The 18,431-nt window shown below is 41.2% G+C and overlaps 2 protein-coding genes across 6 annotated transcripts in view; one reads left to right on the top strand and one right to left on the bottom strand.

Moving 5' to 3' along the window:
- HSD11B1 (hydroxysteroid 11-beta dehydrogenase 1) overlaps positions 1 to 4,754 on the bottom strand; it is a 45,270-nt gene extending 40,516 nt beyond the window's left edge. For 2 of the 4 annotated variants that reach the window (XM_007096141.3, XM_042976621.1), the window contains exon 1: positions 4,646 to 4,754. The gene's annotated coding sequence lies outside the window, so the exon portion shown is untranslated. Of the gene's footprint in view, positions 1 to 4,326; positions 4,478 to 4,580 lie in introns of those variants that run through there. The other 2 variants (XM_042976622.1, XM_042976623.1) reach the window with 2 other exon arrangements.
- Positions 1 to 18,431, top strand: part of LAMB3 (laminin subunit beta 3) — a 164,289-nt gene that overhangs the window by 77,215 nt on the left and 68,643 nt on the right. Inside the window, exon 1 of one of the 2 annotated variants that reach the window (XM_042976611.1) lies at positions 9,434 to 9,451. The exons of the other annotated variant lie outside the window; for it this stretch is intronic. The gene's annotated coding sequence lies outside the window, so the exon portion shown is untranslated. Of the gene's footprint in view, positions 1 to 9,433; positions 9,452 to 18,431 lie in introns of those variants that run through there. 2 annotated transcript variants of the gene reach the window in all.

Raw genomic sequence — 18,431 nt, forward strand, 5'->3', positions numbered from 1 at the left:
AAAACTGTAATTGTGCTTCAGTGTATTTTTAATATTAAGACTCATTTACTTACTTAAATTGATTCTAATCTTAGCCAGTACTAACCACACACGAAATTCCTTTCCAGATTCCTTTTTCATAAACCTTCTGCAACATTTAAAAAAAATTTTTTTAATGTTTATTTATTTTGAGAAAGAGAAAGACAGCAGGAGCAGGGGAGGGGCAGAGAGAGAGGGAGACACAGAACCCTAAGCAGGTTCCAGGCTTTGAGCTATCAGCACAGAGCCTAATGTGGGGCTTGAACTCGTGACCTGTGAGATCATGACCTGAGCTGGAGTCAGACACTTAACCAACTGAGCCACCCAGGCACCCCTGCAACATTTTACATTCAGATTTTGTCCTAAGTTTTCTCTCTTTAAATAACCAGTTTCACTTTAGGACAAAATTATTTTCTTTTCCCTCAACAAAAATGTATTCCCCTTCCTCATGCTTCTTTTTTTTCCTTTTATCCTCAAACACACATTCTACTTTCCTTGCATACAAAGTTGTTTCCTTTATTATTTTCAGTAGTCTTAATTATATTTATTAAAAATTTTCTCTTAGAAATCTTGACTTCTAAGGAAAACTAAGTAGTAAGCAATTTGTGAACTATCTGTTATGCCAATATTCTTTAGATTGGCAAATTTATGAATACATTTTGTAATTCCTAGAAATGTGTGGTTTTTCATAGTACAATCTTTCAATAATGCACAAACCATGTTTATTAACAGACCTGAATTTATCTTTAGTTTCTCTATAATATGACAGAAGTAGATAAGCCTATGTTCAGTACTTAATGTTTTATTATTTTGTCTTATTTGGAAATGATGTAGATATTTAATAATTTTACAACTTATCATTTAACTTAGCAAAACTTTATAAAGTTCCATGTTACAAAAGATTTAGGAAGCTACTTAAAAGTTTACCTACAGACCTTCTTATCTTATTTACATCTATTCAATTTACTTGTTCTTAACAATTATGTTTAGATTACTTGCAAAACATTATGAGGTATTAGACAAAGTCAATGATTATTTGAAGATTTTTTTCTTTTGACAAATTTTGCAACAGAGATATAACATGAACTTATTTGACTTTCAGTAAATATAGATGGAACAAAGGTTTTACACTTAATGCTGATAACTTTAAAGACATGTCTATTTTAATTAAACCAACAACTTTAAATAGCTTTTTAATACTGAATATTTTCCCAGATCATATGAACTTGAAAAACATTTGGGTTAGTTTCTCTTTATGAGTTTTAGATTGTCCAGTTTTTGCAAATGCTGGCCTTCAAGCCAACTAAAAGAGGTCTTTTGCAAATTAATTTTAGCAATACCACCTAGAGGTAGAGAAAATATCTCATATTTGCAACATATATGGACAGACACTCAGATACAAACAAAATCTTACAGCTTTCTTTTTGCTAATATTTGTGGAGAGGACATAAAGACCCATTTTGTTTAAAAAAGTTTATTTATTTATTTTGAGAGAGAGCAGGCATGGGAGGGATGAGGGTGGGGTGAGGGGGGTGGGGGGAGAGGAGAGAATCCCAAGCAGGCTCCAAGCTGTCAGCCTGGAGCCCAGTGTGGGGCTCCATCTCATAAACTGTGTGATCATGACCTGAGCCAAAATCAAGAGTCGGATGTTTAACTGACTGAGCCACCCAGGCACCCCAAGACCCAATTTTTAAAATAACTCCCCCTTCCTTTCTTTTTCTTTCTTTCTTTCTTTCTTTCTCTTTCTTTCTTTCTTTCTTTCTTTCTTTCTTTCTTTCTTTCTTTCTTTCTTTCTTTCTCCTTCCTTCCTTCCTTCCTTCCTTCCTTCCTTCCTTCCTTCCTTTCTTTTTTTTCCTTATAAAAAATTCTCTAAAGTTTATATTTCAAAGAATGGCTCTTCTGTCCTAGGGAAGGGGGTGTGTGGAAGGGGGTGGTGGTGGTTAGAAAATTTGCATCACAAAGGCATAGAGTAAGTATCCAAGTTTTCTCCAAGGTGGAGATCAGAGCATAAGTGCCTATTATCAGAGGTGCTTGGAGTCTTGGCACAAGAGCCATTTTAGCGGTTTTTATTTCAAAAAGGCCTCCCCCACTCCCTTTATTTCCCTTCAGTCTCAGGTGATGATGGACTGTATTTACTGTTTGAAGACATGGTAATATTTATAATTTTTAGGGACAGAGAAAGAATGCAAAAGTGTTTTTTCTCCTCACATTTCAGGGTAGTTGTTATCAAAAATTTACTTTTTTTTTTTTTGAGTACAGGAGAATTTTGTTACAATATTCTGTTTATAATATCTACAAATATTTTGAGAGGAATAGGCAAGGCTTGGGGATTAGTAAAGATGGGAGGGCTTGACTTGTTTCTAGAGTTGCATTTCTGGTTTTGTAGAGATTTGTAAAACAAAGGTCCTTGTTTCTAATCCCCCAAAGAACTGGATTACAGCCTGAATATCAAGGGACTAGCCTGCCTTTTTAACTAAATTTGCTTCGTTCTATTAGGGGGATTTTTAACTAAAACTGAGAATCAAAAGATTTGTGCCCTTGTATAAAGTATTTTGGCTTCTATTAGTCCCTCATATTAGTCTTTTGAGATCATGTGTAGGAGGGCTCAGGAGAAATTTGGGGTCCTGTTTCCTCTGTTGAAAGGGAGGTTGTGAATACTCATGAACCAATTCCTCTCTAAAGTTAGTAAAATATTCTGGGGAAAAAAAGGGCTTTATAATTTAAGAGATCTGTTGCTGTCTAGGGGAAAGAATTCTTCTGCAGTGGGGGACCTAGGGTACACCTGTAAAGGACATTGCACAGGAATGCCTACAGCTGGCAGATCCTGATTACAGATCCCTGGGAGGTAGGATCAAAGCCAACCTCACTGCCAGTCTTGGGTGCTTTTGTTACATTCATTTCCTGGCATTCAGCATTTACATGAGCAACCTGTATTCTTTGAACCTAGAGAATAGGCTGGTGTGCTCTCTCTACATCTTGTAAGGAAAGAGAAATTAAAACAGGGAGATTTTAGGAAACTGTACATTGGATGTGGACATTTATTTTTGTTTTAATTTCTAATTAAATTTGTCTAATTTCTGTGCTTTAATCTTGTCAAACGAGTCCTTAGGCTAGTTATTATACTAATAAGTCAATTGAGAACTCTCTATAAAGAATATTTTTCTTTTAAATATAGCCAATTTAGGGGCACCTGGGTGGCTCAGTTGGGTAAGTGCTCGACTCTTGATTTCAGCTCAGGTCATGATCTCATGGTTTGTGAGTTTGAGCCCTGCATTGGGCTCTTTGTTGACAGCACAGAGCCTGCTTGGGATTCTCCCTCCCTCTCTCTCTGCCCCTCCTCCACCCCCTCTCTTTCTCTCTCTCTCTTTCAAAATAAATAAATAAACTTAAAAAAATAAATATAGCCAATTTAAAGGATCCATCGTCCAGCCATTGAGGAGTAGAATCTATTTATTAATAGCAACTCAAACCAATAAGCCTTTTAATGACTTAACTAAAGACACAAAGGCATTCAAAGAGGGCATAGATGATGCAGTCCCCATGATACAAAAGTTTACTTCCAAGATTAGTCTAAGAAAGCAAAGGTCTTCATTGCACAGGCAGTAAGGACGGTGTGCTGAAAATGGTGTCTCTGGTCTCCCACAAAATCACAGACCACTAATCTGTGACACCAGGGAGGTGCTACTGGAATGAGACTTTCCAGCATTAATAAGCAATGATGGTTGAGAGGACAGAGGTTCCTATGGGCTAAAGCCTCTCATGACTAACACCACTGACAAGGCCTGGGGTGAAAGGTGGGGAGAGAGAGAGTGTCAGAGTTAGATTCCCAGTCATTTCGACTGGCCATCAAGGTACACCCTGGTCAGTGCACCCTCTGGATGACAGAGACCAAAGGGAATATTCTCACTGGTCACAAAGCCCAGCTCTTAAGACACAGAACAAGACAAAAGGAAAAATCTCATATGTACCTTAACAGCTTTAGCTAAAGCCTTGAGTCTGGAGCCATACTAATAATACCTAGGAGAGATGTGCCACAGGGTTGGGGACTATGTGCTGTTTTATAGTGTACCTCATTGCAAGGAAGTTGCTGAGTGACCATGTCAATCTCACTCATTCTATGATCAGTCTGGGAATCTTCTTGAGGTGGCAAGCACTCTAACAACTTTTAAATGTTCAGCCTGTGCCCACCAATTTTGTGGCTTTGGCTTCTAAGATGTCCCATAGCAATTGCCATTAAGTTATGTGCATATTAACCTATGGTAAAATTTGTCTAAATAGATGTTGGTCTGGTGTGAACTGTGAACTCACCAGTCTATGAGGCTGGCTCCAACAGCAGACTTGTACGGTCTATGCCTGTGTTCTGCCCTATGGTAACTCCTTCTTATGACAAAGGACAGAAAGGATACAGACAAAGAAGAACAAAGACCATCTCTGGAAGGAAACAGATAAGTAACTAAAGAGTAGTCTACCAAATTTAACCAGAGTTGCTAGACCCAAGGAACTTGTTCCACAGATATTTTCTTCTGCTAACCTAAATTTAGAAAGAGAAGAAATGGACTCACCACTCTCACTCCATCAGACTCTGCAGATAGAGATTCTGGGGAACTGACATGGTAAGAAATCTTACCTCTCCCAGCTGTATGTCAGATGTCCCAGGATCTCTGAGCAGCAGGAGTGTCTGGGGTGAGTAGTGTCCAGAGAATGAAAGTATCCTGCTGACTATGGCAGCTGTTGGGAAGGGAGAATTTTCTCTGCCCTTCAAGGTCCTTCTACTGGACTAAGAATCAAACTGACAGGATACAGAGTAACAGAAAATCAAATTTAGTTTCAGGCATACAATGAATCCACACAGACATGGAATTCCAAAGATAATCAGGCTTCAATGAGCTAAGGAGAGTTGTAGGGGCCTAAGGGTACCAAAGGGAGAAAGACCAGGAAGGTAAAAGGAGATGTTTAGAAAACAAAGGTTGCCCTGTTATGCAGATAAATTTCTTACGTAAAAAGGAATCTCATTTATAGCTCTCTTTCTGGTACAAGCAGGCAGTGAAGGGGAAGATAAAGAACTTTTCCTGCATCTGCTGGGTTTTGATTGCTTGTAACTCAAAATAATGTTCAAGCCAAAGTAGCCCATCTTGGGGTGGCCTGCCCTTGGAGTCCCAAGGGCATAAAGAAGGAAATATGCTGTTCCATGTGGGCGATGGGCAAGTAGGCAAGGCTTCAGAGGCAAGGTTAACCTTGATTCATATTGAAACAAGAGGAGGAATGCTGCAGGCAAATGAGGAAGGGTAAGCATGGACACTGAGTTGGGTTCCTGGAGTGTGTGTGGGAGAGGGGAGGGCTGGTTTGTAGAACATTCTATGCAGAGGAAGCTGTGTGAGAAAACAGAAGGAGATGTGAAAGAGAATGGCATGTTTGGGAAACCGCAAAGGATCCCATATGGCAAGATCACTGAATTTAAGAGGTGTGGGGTTTTGTGGTTAGAGATCTGCCTGGAGAAGTAAGCAGGAATCACATCTTTGAGAGCCTTGAATATCTACTGCTGGAATCTGTAGTTGTGGCCACTTCCAGACTTGGAAACTCTGCACCCTGGGGTCTCTTTGTCCTTCTTCCAGAGCTCTATTTACTGGCCTTTTGTATTCCCTCATTGCTTTATGTCAAAAATTCTGGGTCCCCTACACTCCTCAGGCTCATCAATCTGGTCTCACTCCCTCCATCAACACGTCACTCCTTCTGCATGCTATGCCTGATCCTCTGGAGGCTTTTGGCCTCCTGGAGCTATGGCTGGCAATGTTCTTGGGCTCCCCAGCCCTGCTAGATTTTTCTACCATGACTTCTACTGGTTGGTTCTGTTTATACTTACCTGAGTTCTCAGTAGCCTTTCTTCACTGCCCCAAAGCATCTTTTTCCCTTGGATTCTGTCTATTTATATTTTCTGGGCTTCCTTCCTACTTCTCTCACTGCTTCTTCTCAGTGTTCTCTGTAGGCTTCCCTTCCCTTTTGGATTCCTTGAATTTTCAAGTTGGCCTTGATTCTGTTTTCACTCTTTCCTTCTCTCTCTTCCCTAGGAGATTTCCCTCACCTCTATGGCTCCAATTGGGAGCCATAGAACCTCCAGTTGGGGTTCTATGTTCATGAATCTTAAAATTCTCTATCTCCTGTGCAGCACTGCCTCCTAAGCTTCAGGTGGTATAACCAACTGTTAACTCAACCTTGCCTTTATAATGCCTCCTAAACACCTCAAACTCAACATGCTAAAACTGACCTGATTTTTTTTTAAACATCTTTTTTAAGTATAATTTATATGCCAGAAAATCATCCTGTGGTAAGTGTACAATTCAACAATTTTTAATAAATTTGCCAAGTTGGGAAACCATCACCTTAACAGAAATTTTAGGACATTTCCATCATCCCAAAAAGATTCCTCTTACCCATTTGCAGTTACTCTCTGTTCCTATCCCCAGCTCCATGCAGCCAGCAATCTTCTGTCTTTCATATTAGTGGAATCACATGCTATATGACAGACACAATGTCTGACTTCTTTGACTTTAGCATAATGTTTTTGAGCTTCACCCATATTGTGGCATGTATCAATACTTTGTTCCTTTTCATTGCCAAATCATATTTCATTATATGGGTATGCCACGTTTTGTTTATCTATTCACCAATACAGATGTCTGGAATTTTCCACTTTTTGGCTATTATGAATAAGTGCTTCTGTAAACATTGGTGGGGAAATCTTTGTCTAGACACGTTTGTATTTCTCTTGGGTATATACCCTGGAAGGAGTGCATTGCTGGGTTGTATGGAAAATTTATGTTTAACTTTAAGAAACTGCTAAACTATTATGACTTAGCTATTTTTTATTTATCATATCCTAGGGATCTCTATTTCAATGAATGGCTACACCATTCATCCAATGAATACTCCAGAACCTTGGAACTCCTTCTTTACTCCTCCTTGTCCATATCCCTAAATTCCATTTCTCATCAAGTCTACTCAACTCTACTTCCTAAGTGTCTCTAGACCTATCTTCCAATTTTCACCTTTACTATGAGCATCCTAACTCAGGCCACTGTTATTTTCTGCTTTAGGAATCTCCTCATTCTGTCTATCTCACCTCTAATCTATTTATTTAAAAAGAAAGGCTGTGAAACATTTGATGTGCACAAAAAACAAAGAAACCATAAATAACTTATGAAGCTTAATAATAGAGTGAAAGCCTTATGGGCCTACCATCAACATAACCATTGCTAACACTTGACCACTGCCAACACTGTGGATGTGCCCTGTGGGCTCTACTCCACCCAGTTCTTCTTCAGTGACTCCCTGTTGTTCTTAGGATAAAGTCCAAACTCACTATTTTATCTTTGTAAGTTCTTCATAAGTTTTGAAATCCTTTCCCAGGGGCCCCTTATCACCACCCCCCAATTCTTTTCCTTAAGTTTCCACCCTTCAAAATCAGTGACCTCCCTGCCCTCCCTTAGACCAGGTAAGGGGCTCCCCAAACACTGGGCATTTCTCTTATCATGGCTCCCATCACGGTATTCACAGGTGCTCATTTGCCTGTTTTTCCCAAAACCTAGCTCTGGGACAACAGAGGCCTGGTCTGTCTTGCCATTATAGCTCTAGTATTGAGCATGCTGTTTGGCACACAGTATGTACTCAGCATTTTTTAATGTTTTTTTTTTAAATTTTTTTAATGTTTATTTATTTCTGAGACAGAGAGAGACAGAGCATGAGTGGGGGAGGGGCACAGAGCCCGACGCGGGGCTCGAACTCACAGACCGCGAGATCATGACCTGAGTGGAAGCTGGACGCTCAACTGACTGAGCCACCCAGGCGCCCCAGCATTTTTTAATGTTTAAAGGAAAGTGACTTCTATACATCCAGATAAAGATGGCTGGTAGGTATTTGGTGCTCAAGAGAAAGGTCTAGGCCAGAGATGTAGATTTGGGAGAATTAAATCTTGTAAGTTAAAATGGAAACCGTAGGAATAAATGAGACCATGAGGGAGAGGATGAAGAATAAAAGGGGGGACAGTACACTAATGTTTATGGGTTAGGCAGAAGAGGAGAGCCAGTGAAGGAGGGCAAGAAGAAATAGGGAGCAGGAGGACCTGAGAGAACAGGGGCAGAGGGTCTCAATGAGATGGGAGAGGTCACAGCCTTGAAGCTCTGGGAAGTCAAGGAAGACGCTAAGTGGCAAAATACCTTGAGTCTTGCATATGAGAATCCCTGGAGACGGTGTCAGAGGGTTCTGAGGAGCTAAAGCCAGGATGCTATGGGTTGGAGAGTAAGGAACATGAAGAAACACCCTGTTTAGTGTGAGCCTGGGGGTACTTTTGAGGAGCTTGAGAAGTATGCAGATCTGAAGGAAGATTCTGGTTGTTAGGATGGCAATGAGTTAAGCTTTCATTCAAATGTTTTCGAGCACGTTCCCTGTGCCAGACACTGTGTTAGGTTGAGCATATGTTCACCTTATGGGAAAGATACAGGAGTCCACAGACAGGTATGATTTACACAGCTCTGAAAAAGGGGACTCGAGGAAGCACAGTGAGGGTGGATAGTGAACCTGTGTCTTCTGCTTCCAAATTCAGTGGGCTCTTCAGTCTAAGATGTTCCTTCCCTTCGATTTTTGGGAGGCAGATGGATGTGGCCTTCCATATCTCTTGGGGGAGGAGGAGGAAGAAGGTGGGGAGAAAAACTCCTCAAGGTCTCCTTTTCCTCAGGCTTGACCACAAATGTACCTCTCACTGTCATTTCTGCCTCTCCTGCTCCCTCCTGATCTTTAAATATCCACACAAGTAAGGCAAGAAAGTCTTTCCCAGGTTGGGTGAATTTTCCATTTTCTGTCCGACAGGAAGGTTCCTGAAGTATGAGGCTTGGAAACCACCCAGGGAAAATGACCTCACAGGAATGGAAGGAGTTTCTCGGTTTAGGATGCTAGGAGTTTTAACAGGCTTCTGCCAGCAGAGGGAGCCCCAGGGTTGGGAGAGGAGGATCCGACAGCAGTGTTTAAAATGGGATGGGGAACTCGTTTCTGGCAATGTTTTTAGCAGTCTGGAGGTATTTATGCATTAAGTTCAGATAAAAGGGGATGAAAGCGGGAAGGAGGGAGGGAGGAAGAGACACTCATAACACACTTGCATATACACAGAAACAGTCACACAGACACACACAAAAAACACCGTATAACCCCCGCCCCCTCACCCCTCCCTACACGCACTCACAATTTAGGCTCTAGTCCAGTGGTTCCTGAACCCTGCCGTGCAACTGGATCATCTGGGGAAACTAAGGGCAGATTTCCAGGCCTCCTCAAGGACGCTTCAATCAGAAGCATCAAGGGCGCGACCTAGGAATCTGTATTTTTACAAAGCTCCCCAGGCGATTCTGAAGTAAATGTGGACAGACTGGTGAGCTGCTCTGGTAATTAGGTAAATACTTTAACTATAGCTCGTTCAGAGATTTAATTTAATGGCTCCAGGCATCAACATGTTGACTGCTAGATCGAATGTAATCCAGGGGAGACCAATGTTATTACTGAGCCATTTTCGTTTTGAATAATTTTTGTATTTATTAATATAATACATGGGGGGGGGTAAAAAGTCACATGGTACCAAATGGGTTATAATGAATAACAGAAATCCTTGTTCCTTTCTTCCCCATGCCCTAGTCTCATTCTAAGGCAATTACTGGTTTAAATCTTATTTTTTTTCCCCTCTGGGAATCAACTCCATATTTTTAAACAATATGCTTTCATTGTTATTTCTTGATTTTGCAATATTAGAAATTATTTATTTGATTTCCTACTAAGGATTCTTAGGACTTTGCTTTTTCTCACAACATATGCAGACAGACATTTCCTTCCTTCTAGATTCCTAGTACCATTATGTCACAAATTTTAAGTAAACCAATAGTCAGTGTTTATATTGTTATGACCAACTGTTTATAGCACAGCAATACAATGCACTGTAATGTCATCTCTTCTGATCTCCCCTTCCCTTCTGGGAGTTAATAATCACCTCATTTTTGTTTGCTTACTTCGTTGTCCATGGTCTCCAAATCCTCCGACAAGAGCTATAAAACTCAAAGAAGTTGGTCAAATTCATTGGATAATTTATCCAATTTTTTTCTTTGGAGACAACCCTCCTGGAGCCACGACTCATTCTGTGCCAGTCTGGACTAGGAGCTTGATAGACTGTTCTCTGGGACATTTCCTTTGCCATCCACCTGGAAACTCAGGCTTTTTTCTCTCTTGGCTCACTTCCTTATGCATGGTAGGGAAATGTTTTTCAGACCTTGGATGCAGGAGTGATGTTTCACATTAAACATCTTTTTGTGGCATTCATCCATCAGACCTTGGCCACATAAACCCCAGTGAGGCAGCTCTGTCTGCTTGTCTTTACATTCCCCTTGATTCATAGTTTGTCTGGGTAAGGATTTCTAGATTGAAGGTTGTTTTCTCTTGGAATGGGAAGACACTGCTATATTGCCTTTCGATTTCTAGCTTCCAGTATTGATACTGAGAAGTGCAGTTACTCTCTGGATTCCTAATCCTTGGTTTGTGAACTATTTTTCTTCTCTCTAGAATTTTTGGGATCCCTTTATTCCTGGGGTTCTAACATTTCTAAAAATACACTTTGGGGAGAAGTGGGGTTTTTTTTTTTCATTTGTTGTTTTGAGTACCCAGTGGATCCTTTCAATGTGGAAATTAAAATCTTTCATCACAGGAAATTTTGGAGAAATTATCTTCTTTAAAAAATTTTTAACTATGCTGGAGAGGATGTGGAGAAACAGGAACCCTCTTGCACTGTTGGTGGGAATGCAAATTGGTGCAGCCGCTCTGGAAAGCAGTGTGGAGGTTCCTCAGAAAATTAAAAATAGACCTACCCTATGACCCAGCAATAGCACTGCTAGGAATTTATCCAAGGGATACAGGAGTACTGATGCATAGGGGCACCTGTACCCCAATGTTTATAGCGGCACTCTCAACAATAGCCAAATTATGGAAAGAGCCTAAATGTCCATCAACTGATGAATGGATAAAGAAATTGTGGTTTATATACACAATGGAATACTACGTGGCAATGAGAAAAAATGAAATATGGCCTTTTGTAGCAACATGGATGGAACTGGAGAGTGTGATGCTAAGTGAAATAAGCCATACAGAGAAAGACAGATACCATATGGTTTCACTCTTATGTGGATCCTGAGAAACATAACAGAAACCCATGGGGGAGGGGAAGGAAAAAAAAAAAAAAAAAAAGAAAAAGAGGTTAGAGTGGGAGAGAGCCAAAGCATTAGAGACTGTTAAAAACTGAGAACAAACTGAGGGTTGATGGGGGGTGGGAGGGAGGGCAGGGTGGGAGGGAGGGCAGGGTGGGTGATGGGTATTGAGGAGGGCACCTTTTGGGATAAGCACTGGGTGTTGTATGGAAACCAATTTGACAGTAAATTTCATATATTAAAAAATAAAAAATAAAAAAAAATAGAAAAAAAAAAGAAAAAAAAAAAGAAAAAAAATTTTTAACTAATTAATCTTTAAAGAAATTTTTATTTATTTATTTTGAGAGAGAGTACATGAGGGAGGGGCAGAGAGAGAGAGAGGGAAACAGAGAGAATCCCAGGCAGGCTCTGAGCTGCCAGTATAGATCCCCACATAGGGCTTGATCCAATGAATCGAGACCTGAGCCAATATCAAGAGTTGGATGCTTAACTGACTGAGCCACCCACATGCCCCTGGGGGAAGTTATCTTTTTGATTAATGTATTCCCCTCCATTTTCTCCTGCTCTCTTTTTGGAATTCTAATTAGAAGGTGTCAGAGCTCCTTGACTGATCCTGTAGGTTTCTTACTGTTTTTGTCTTGTTTTCCATCTCTTTCCCTTTTTATCCTATTTTCTGGGATATTCTGTCAATTTTATCTTCCAGTGCTTTGTTTTAATTTTTCAGTTTCTAGTTGCATTTTTATTTTAAAAAGCTCTTTCTTGTTCTCTAGTATTTTTAAAAAACAGTGGCTTCCTGATCTTTATTCATGGATGCACTGTCTTCCCTTATCTCTGGGGAGATTTTAATGTTGCCATGGCTGTTGTTAACAATTTCTTTTGCTCTCTGGATGTTGGAGTCTCCATCTTCAATGCCAGAGGCTTTCATTCCATGCTTGGTAATCCTTGGAGTCCATTCCTTGGCTGTTGGAAGTTTTGCGTGCAAGGGCAGGGCTTGCCAATTGCTGGATTCTACTACAAGATAATCCAGAGAGTGCTTGGCAGTTTCATTGGCAGACCCCATTGTCAGTGTCTGTAGTCTTCTCTTCTTTGGTTGGGCACTTTCTACAAGGAGCAATCGTGAATTCTTCTGGCTAGTGCGGGCTGGAGTAGGGTGAATGGAGACGGGGGTAAACTGCGCAGTTCGTGTTCTGGGAGCTGGGCCAGGATAAGGGGCTGGGGAATCTCATCTTTCAGTATTGAATCTTTCTGTAATCCTTCTGTTTCTAGCTCCGTGCCTAACCCCACCCTTTGCTCTGCCTGGGGTCCCTGTGACTGGTGCCTCTTGGCCAGTTTCTCCAGAAAATAAGCTTTCTTTTTTCATTGGAGGGCAAGAGAGGGAATCTGGAGTGTCTCTTATCCTTCCCCTCATTTCTCTGGCTGTGTTCTAAGGTTCCCAATGCCCTGATCCCCGAGACTCTCCTGTACTCTGTGGCGTCTTGTGGGCTTCCCATCATGGGTACTTGGGCTTCAGCAATCACTGCTTTGCTAAGTCACTTATCACTCATCCATCCACTTTGCATCTTCCAAAGGGTGTTGACATCTCTCATCTGCTGTTTCTATTCCAGTTCTCTTTGTCCTTGTGGTTTATAGGATGCAAATTCTTCTACTGTGATCAGTGCATTTTGTCAGGAAGCAGAAACTAATGTTTGTTCAACTGCCACATTTAACCCTAGACAGCTCCTTTGAGTAGTCTGTCAGGCTTGACGTGATGGGAAGCTTATAGCAGTGACATCTTCTATTTCTCCCCGAGTTACTCAAGAGTCAAGAACATGTAAATGAGACTTTTATGAAATAATTTTAATGGAAGAAAATGAGGGGAAATATTTCATTTGTTCATTCATCCATCCCCCACCCCCCAAACGTTTATTGAGCACTAATATATGCCCAGACTGTGCTTAGGTGCCAGGAATATAAAAGCTGAGCAATATTTGGTATCTTCCTTTGAGGAAATTATAGTTAAGTATAAGGAAGGTAAGCAAGTAAATCAAAGTTCATAATAGCATAATAATATGCTATAATAAGGGTGTGCAAAGGGTATATATGGGAATATAGCGGTAGGGTGTCCAGATCAGTCTAGGACAGTGGGAAAGTCTTCCAGGAGGAGGTGGCCCTGGAGCTAAGTGTTGAAGGACAAATACAAGTGACAGAGATGAAGAAGATGGAGGAAGGGCATTCCAAATAAAGAGAACTGCATGTGTTCAGACAAGGAGTCTAGAAATAGCATGATATGTCAGAGGAACCTCAAGTAGATTGAAATGGCCAGAGCAAGGGTCTCCGTTGGGGAGTGGCTTGAGTGAGAGTATAATGGTCATTGAACTATAAATATCTATGTTAGTCTGGAGCATGATCCTGGGTCTACCAATGAGAGATGCAGAAATAATAATAATATCCTATTCCCTCTGTGAATTTGAGCAAGTTTTTAAAATGTCATTTGTAAAATGAGACTACTATGAGATTATATAAAGATATGAAGTATGCAAAATGCTGGGTCAGTGGTAGGAATTTAAAATATTCTAGTTGTCTTCTGACAAACCTGCCTTAAATCTTTCTACTCTCTCTAGTCCCCTAACAGTTATAAAACAGATTCTGGAAAAGCTTAACTATTAGGAAAATCTTTTCCTTCTTTCCATTTCTGCCAGGCAAGGATTACATGAGCATCTTTTAACTGAATATTTTTTTAATCAGCAGATGCAGTGTTTATGAATTCTTGGGTGTCTGGGGGCACCTTCCTGTAAAGTCTGGGTGGTTATTTTACAGGGCCCTTGGGTAGGACCAGAAGAAATGAGTTCCAGTCTCATCTCCACCATGAACATATATGTGACCTTGGGCAAGGCCCTTTCCCTGTCTTGGCTTCGATTCCCTCACCTGGCAAACAAGAGGAATTAAATTAGATTACCTTTAAGATTTATTCCAGCTTAGAAATTGGATGCAGGGAGGTTTTAGCTGTACTGATACTAGGAGGGAGGGAGGATTTTTGGATTTTACTTTCATATCACTTATTTTCATATCATGTAATATTTTCATATATCATGAAAAGGGAAAAGCAATTCCTGTCCAATCTCGGCAAGCAAACAGAAGTAAGATTCTTTAGAATCATCTCTCCTTACCTCTCCCACTCTCCTTTCATCTTCTGACTGATTTACTCACACAAACCCCAAAGAATGATGCTGGCACCAAAAACAAAACAAAACAAAACCGCCCCCCCGCCCCCGCCCCAACTTCCATGTGCGTCCTTCTGAACTGTTACGCACTGTTGGAGAGGTTGGGGGACAGGGACTCTTAAAAGCCAACTGTTGTGAAAATACATCACCATTGCCTAGAGGTGCTTTCCAAAGCATGAGTCCAGATCTCTTAATCCCTCCAAGTGACTGGATCGGTCAACTACAACCTTCTGGATGGTACTGTCTATTGATGGCAAGTGACGGTTTGGGTAAACGGTGGGGGTGGGGAATGGCATTTCCTGTTCCTGTCGGTTTCTCCAACCGACCTGAAAGAAGTGCCTTTGAATTGTCCCCAACAGGCCCTTTTAAGGCTCACAGGGTCAGTACCCTGAGCATTCAGGCTGGACGGGTGCTAAGGCATAGGTGAACAGCACGTGGAGATTTTTGATTGACAACTTTAGGCCTCCCTTGGTGCATTGAACAAGACTTCTTGAGATAAAATGAGCCTTCCTCAAGGCTCCCGGTTTCAATATTAATAATATCGAAGGAGCTGATGATCGGATGCAGAATGCAGATATCAGCATTCTCAGCAACTCCCAAGATACAGCCTGGTGTTTGTGCTCTGTCATCGGTTTAAAGCCGATTTTAAAAAAAATGCTTAGGACCTGCAGTCTTTGTATGATTTCAAAAGAACAGGCAGAGTTTTTAAAACAATTTTTGCAACTTTTTGTTCCAACTTAACTTTCTGTCCCAAAATGATCAGAATGCTCTCAGTGCCAGTAACAGACGCCTGGTTCCATCTGCGTCTTATCATATCTTCCCTCCTACACATTTCAAATCTCATCGGGCATTTTTTTTTTGACCAGCATTTGACATTGAAATCTCTCTTCAGCCCAGCCCTCCAGTTTATTCCAATAGATGCATTACTTTAATAGCGTATTTTCGAAGACCTACTACGGACTAGGCCCTGACACAAATAGTGATGCCATCATATATAATGTGATTTTAAAAAGTCTTACCTTGAGGTTTCAACCAAGTTTGACTTCTTTTTATTGATCTCCTTTTTCCTTTTGCTTCTTTTCTCCCTTTCCCTCCTCCTCTGCTTTCCCTTCTGTTTCATCTCTCTCTTTCTCTGCGGTTTCCCACTCTTTGGGGAGGGGCAGGATTTCCTGCTCTGAAGTTGGTTGGTTTCTGGGAGGAGTCAGAAGACCTGATTCGGGACTGGAACCAGCTGGTCTGCCACCTGATACAAGAAGGTGAAACCCAGGCCAAGGAAGAAGGCTCATAGGCTAGGACGGAGCTTGCAGCCAGGAGGCGCTGGGAGAGGAGCCCCGAAGGGAAGCCAGAGTGGGCCAGTCCTTGCCGCAGGCAGGCGGAGAGTCCAGAGTTCCCCAAGGGAAGCCCATGGTGGGAAGGATTGAAAGTGGTCCTGGTTGCCCTGGAGACTTATCCATTACTGTTGTTAGCTCCCCACATGCCAGAGGCACGCTAGGCAGAACCCCGTCCCACCCTTAGCAAAAGCTCACTCTCACATTCCTGGCTTTGCCTCAAAGGAAAGTACTGAAACAAGACCTGGGTTTGGGCCGATTTTCCTTCTCTACCAGGAGAGACTCTAGCATCCAGTGTACTCTGTGAGACCTGTGTGTCTACACATTTCTCAATTTTAAACTCCTTAGGAAGTCCTCTAAGGACATAAACGACTATGGTGATCACATCAGCAGGAGCAGAGCATAGACGGTAGAGGGAAAGACAGGAACCTGCAACAAGATCTCCATGGGGTTGGGGCTCCGTATTATTCCACAATAATTCCAGCCTGATTCACACCAATTAATGTTGGAGGATCATACTCCAGTTTAGAAGTTTTGTTCTTTTGGAAAAAGGCATGGACAAGAGTGTGCCAATTAAAAAGTTCACTTTCTTGGGGCGCCTGGGTCACTCAGTCGGTTAAGCATCGACTTCAGCTCAGGTCATGATCTCACAGTTTGTGGGTTCCAGCCCCACGTCAGGCTCCGTGCTGACAGCTCAGAGCCTGGAGCCTGCTCTGGTTTCTGTGTCTCCTTCACTCTCTCCCCTCCCCGCTCATGTTTGCTCTCTCTCTCAAAAATAAATAAACATTAAGAAAAATTTTTTTTAAAGTTCGCTTTCTTCATCTGTTCATTTATTCACTATTCAACAGATATTTAACGAGCACCTACCCCATGCCAGGCATTAGTGTAGGATCTGGGAACAGAGGGCTAGCCAAACTAGACATAGCCCCACCCTGATGGAGAGTATGATTGACATGGTCAAACAGTGGTGTCTCTGAGACTAGGGGGCATAAATTTAAAGGAAGGACTGGAATTGTTGGGTGCTAATGTCTCTCTTGGAACAGCATCACTGGACAGATTTTGGACAGTTATCTTTCTGTTTCTTAGTCAAATGGGACATTGGTTCTTTCAACAATGGTTTTGCTTGCACTAACTTTAAGTATCCTTATCTATAGGCTCCCAGGTTGTTTTTTTTTTTAATGGTTATTTATTTATTTTGAGAGAGAGAGAGAGAGAGAAAGAATGTGAGCTTGAGCGGGGGGCAGGGGGTGGCAGAGGGGCAGAGAGAGGGAGAGAGAATCCCAAACTGTCAGCTCGGAACCCCACGGGGTAAGGTCACGACCTGAGCCAAAATCAAGAGTGACGCTTAACCAACTGAGCCACCTAGGCAGCCCTAGGCTCTCAATTCTTAAAACATAGAAGAGTTTTTTTTGTCTTGTTTTTCTTTCAAGAGACAGTTTTCGTTTTATTTATTTATTAATTTATTATTATTATTATTTTTTATCTAGAGAACGGTACGTGCTATTGATTTCTAGCTTATTCACCCTCTAAGGCTCTCTGAAACTGTTTAGCCCCATATTGGACATTTGGGATTATTTTTATCTCTCATTAAATCCCCTAATTTATATTTGAGCCCTAAGAGAAAGAAATAAGAACTGAAAAAGACAAGTCTCCTTTACTTCAACTGTTGGGTCTACTCCAGAATACTCTGAAAATTTCCTGAAGTCTGTTTTCATTTTTATTTAATTTATAATTTTAAATCTTTGTCCAATGTACCTTTAAAAGAAAGGCTTCTGGGGCGCCTGGGTGGCTCAGTCGGTTGAGCGTCCGACTTCGGCTCAGGTCACAATCTCGCGGTCCGTGAGTTCGAGCCCCGCGTCAGGCTCTGGGCTGATGGCTCAGAGCCTGGAGCCTGCTTCTGATTCTGTGTCTCCCTCTCTCTGCCCCTCCCCCGTTCATGCTCTGTCTCTCTCTGTCTCAAAAATAATAAAATAAACATTAAAAAAAAATTAAAAATAAATAAAAAATAAATAAAAGAAAAGAAAGGCTTCTGGAATTGTCTTTTGTACTGTATTTTTTCTTGCTTTCTTAAGGCACTTTTTTTTCTTTCATTTTACATGGCTGAGTTATTTAAAATTTTTCCTTTCTTCCTTGCTGCTTTTAAATATTTTTCTACAGCTGAAGGACTAACAATTAATTGATCAATTTGGTACAGATCTGTAGCCCAGAGCAATAAGTACCTAATAAAATCCTGAATTATTTAACAAATTTCTCCCTGGCTAGGTTTAGGAAACTCTTTAATTACAACTCTTAATATGGCTCAGACCAGGTTTTATTTATTTATTTATTTATTTATTTATTTATTTATTTAAATCTTTTCAACGTTTTTTATTTATTTTTGGGACAGAGAGAGACAGAGCATGAACGGGGGAGGGGCAGAGAGAGAGGGAGACACAGAATCGGAAACAGGCTCCAGGCTCGGAGCCATCAGCCCAGAGCCTGCGGGGCTCGAACTCACCGACCGCGAGATCGTGACCTGGCTGAAGTCGGACACTTAACCGACTGCGCGACCCAGGTGCCCCCAGACCAGGTTTTAAATTTAGCTCCTTTAAAAAAAAAATCGATTTATTTATTTATTTATCAAATGTTTATTTATTCATTTTTGAGAGAGACTGGGGGCA

Source organism: Panthera tigris, chromosome F3, assembly GCF_018350195.1.
Source record: "Panthera tigris isolate Pti1 chromosome F3, P.tigris_Pti1_mat1.1, whole genome shotgun sequence".
NCBI classification, from domain to species: Eukaryota; Metazoa; Chordata; class Mammalia; order Carnivora; family Felidae; genus Panthera; species Panthera tigris.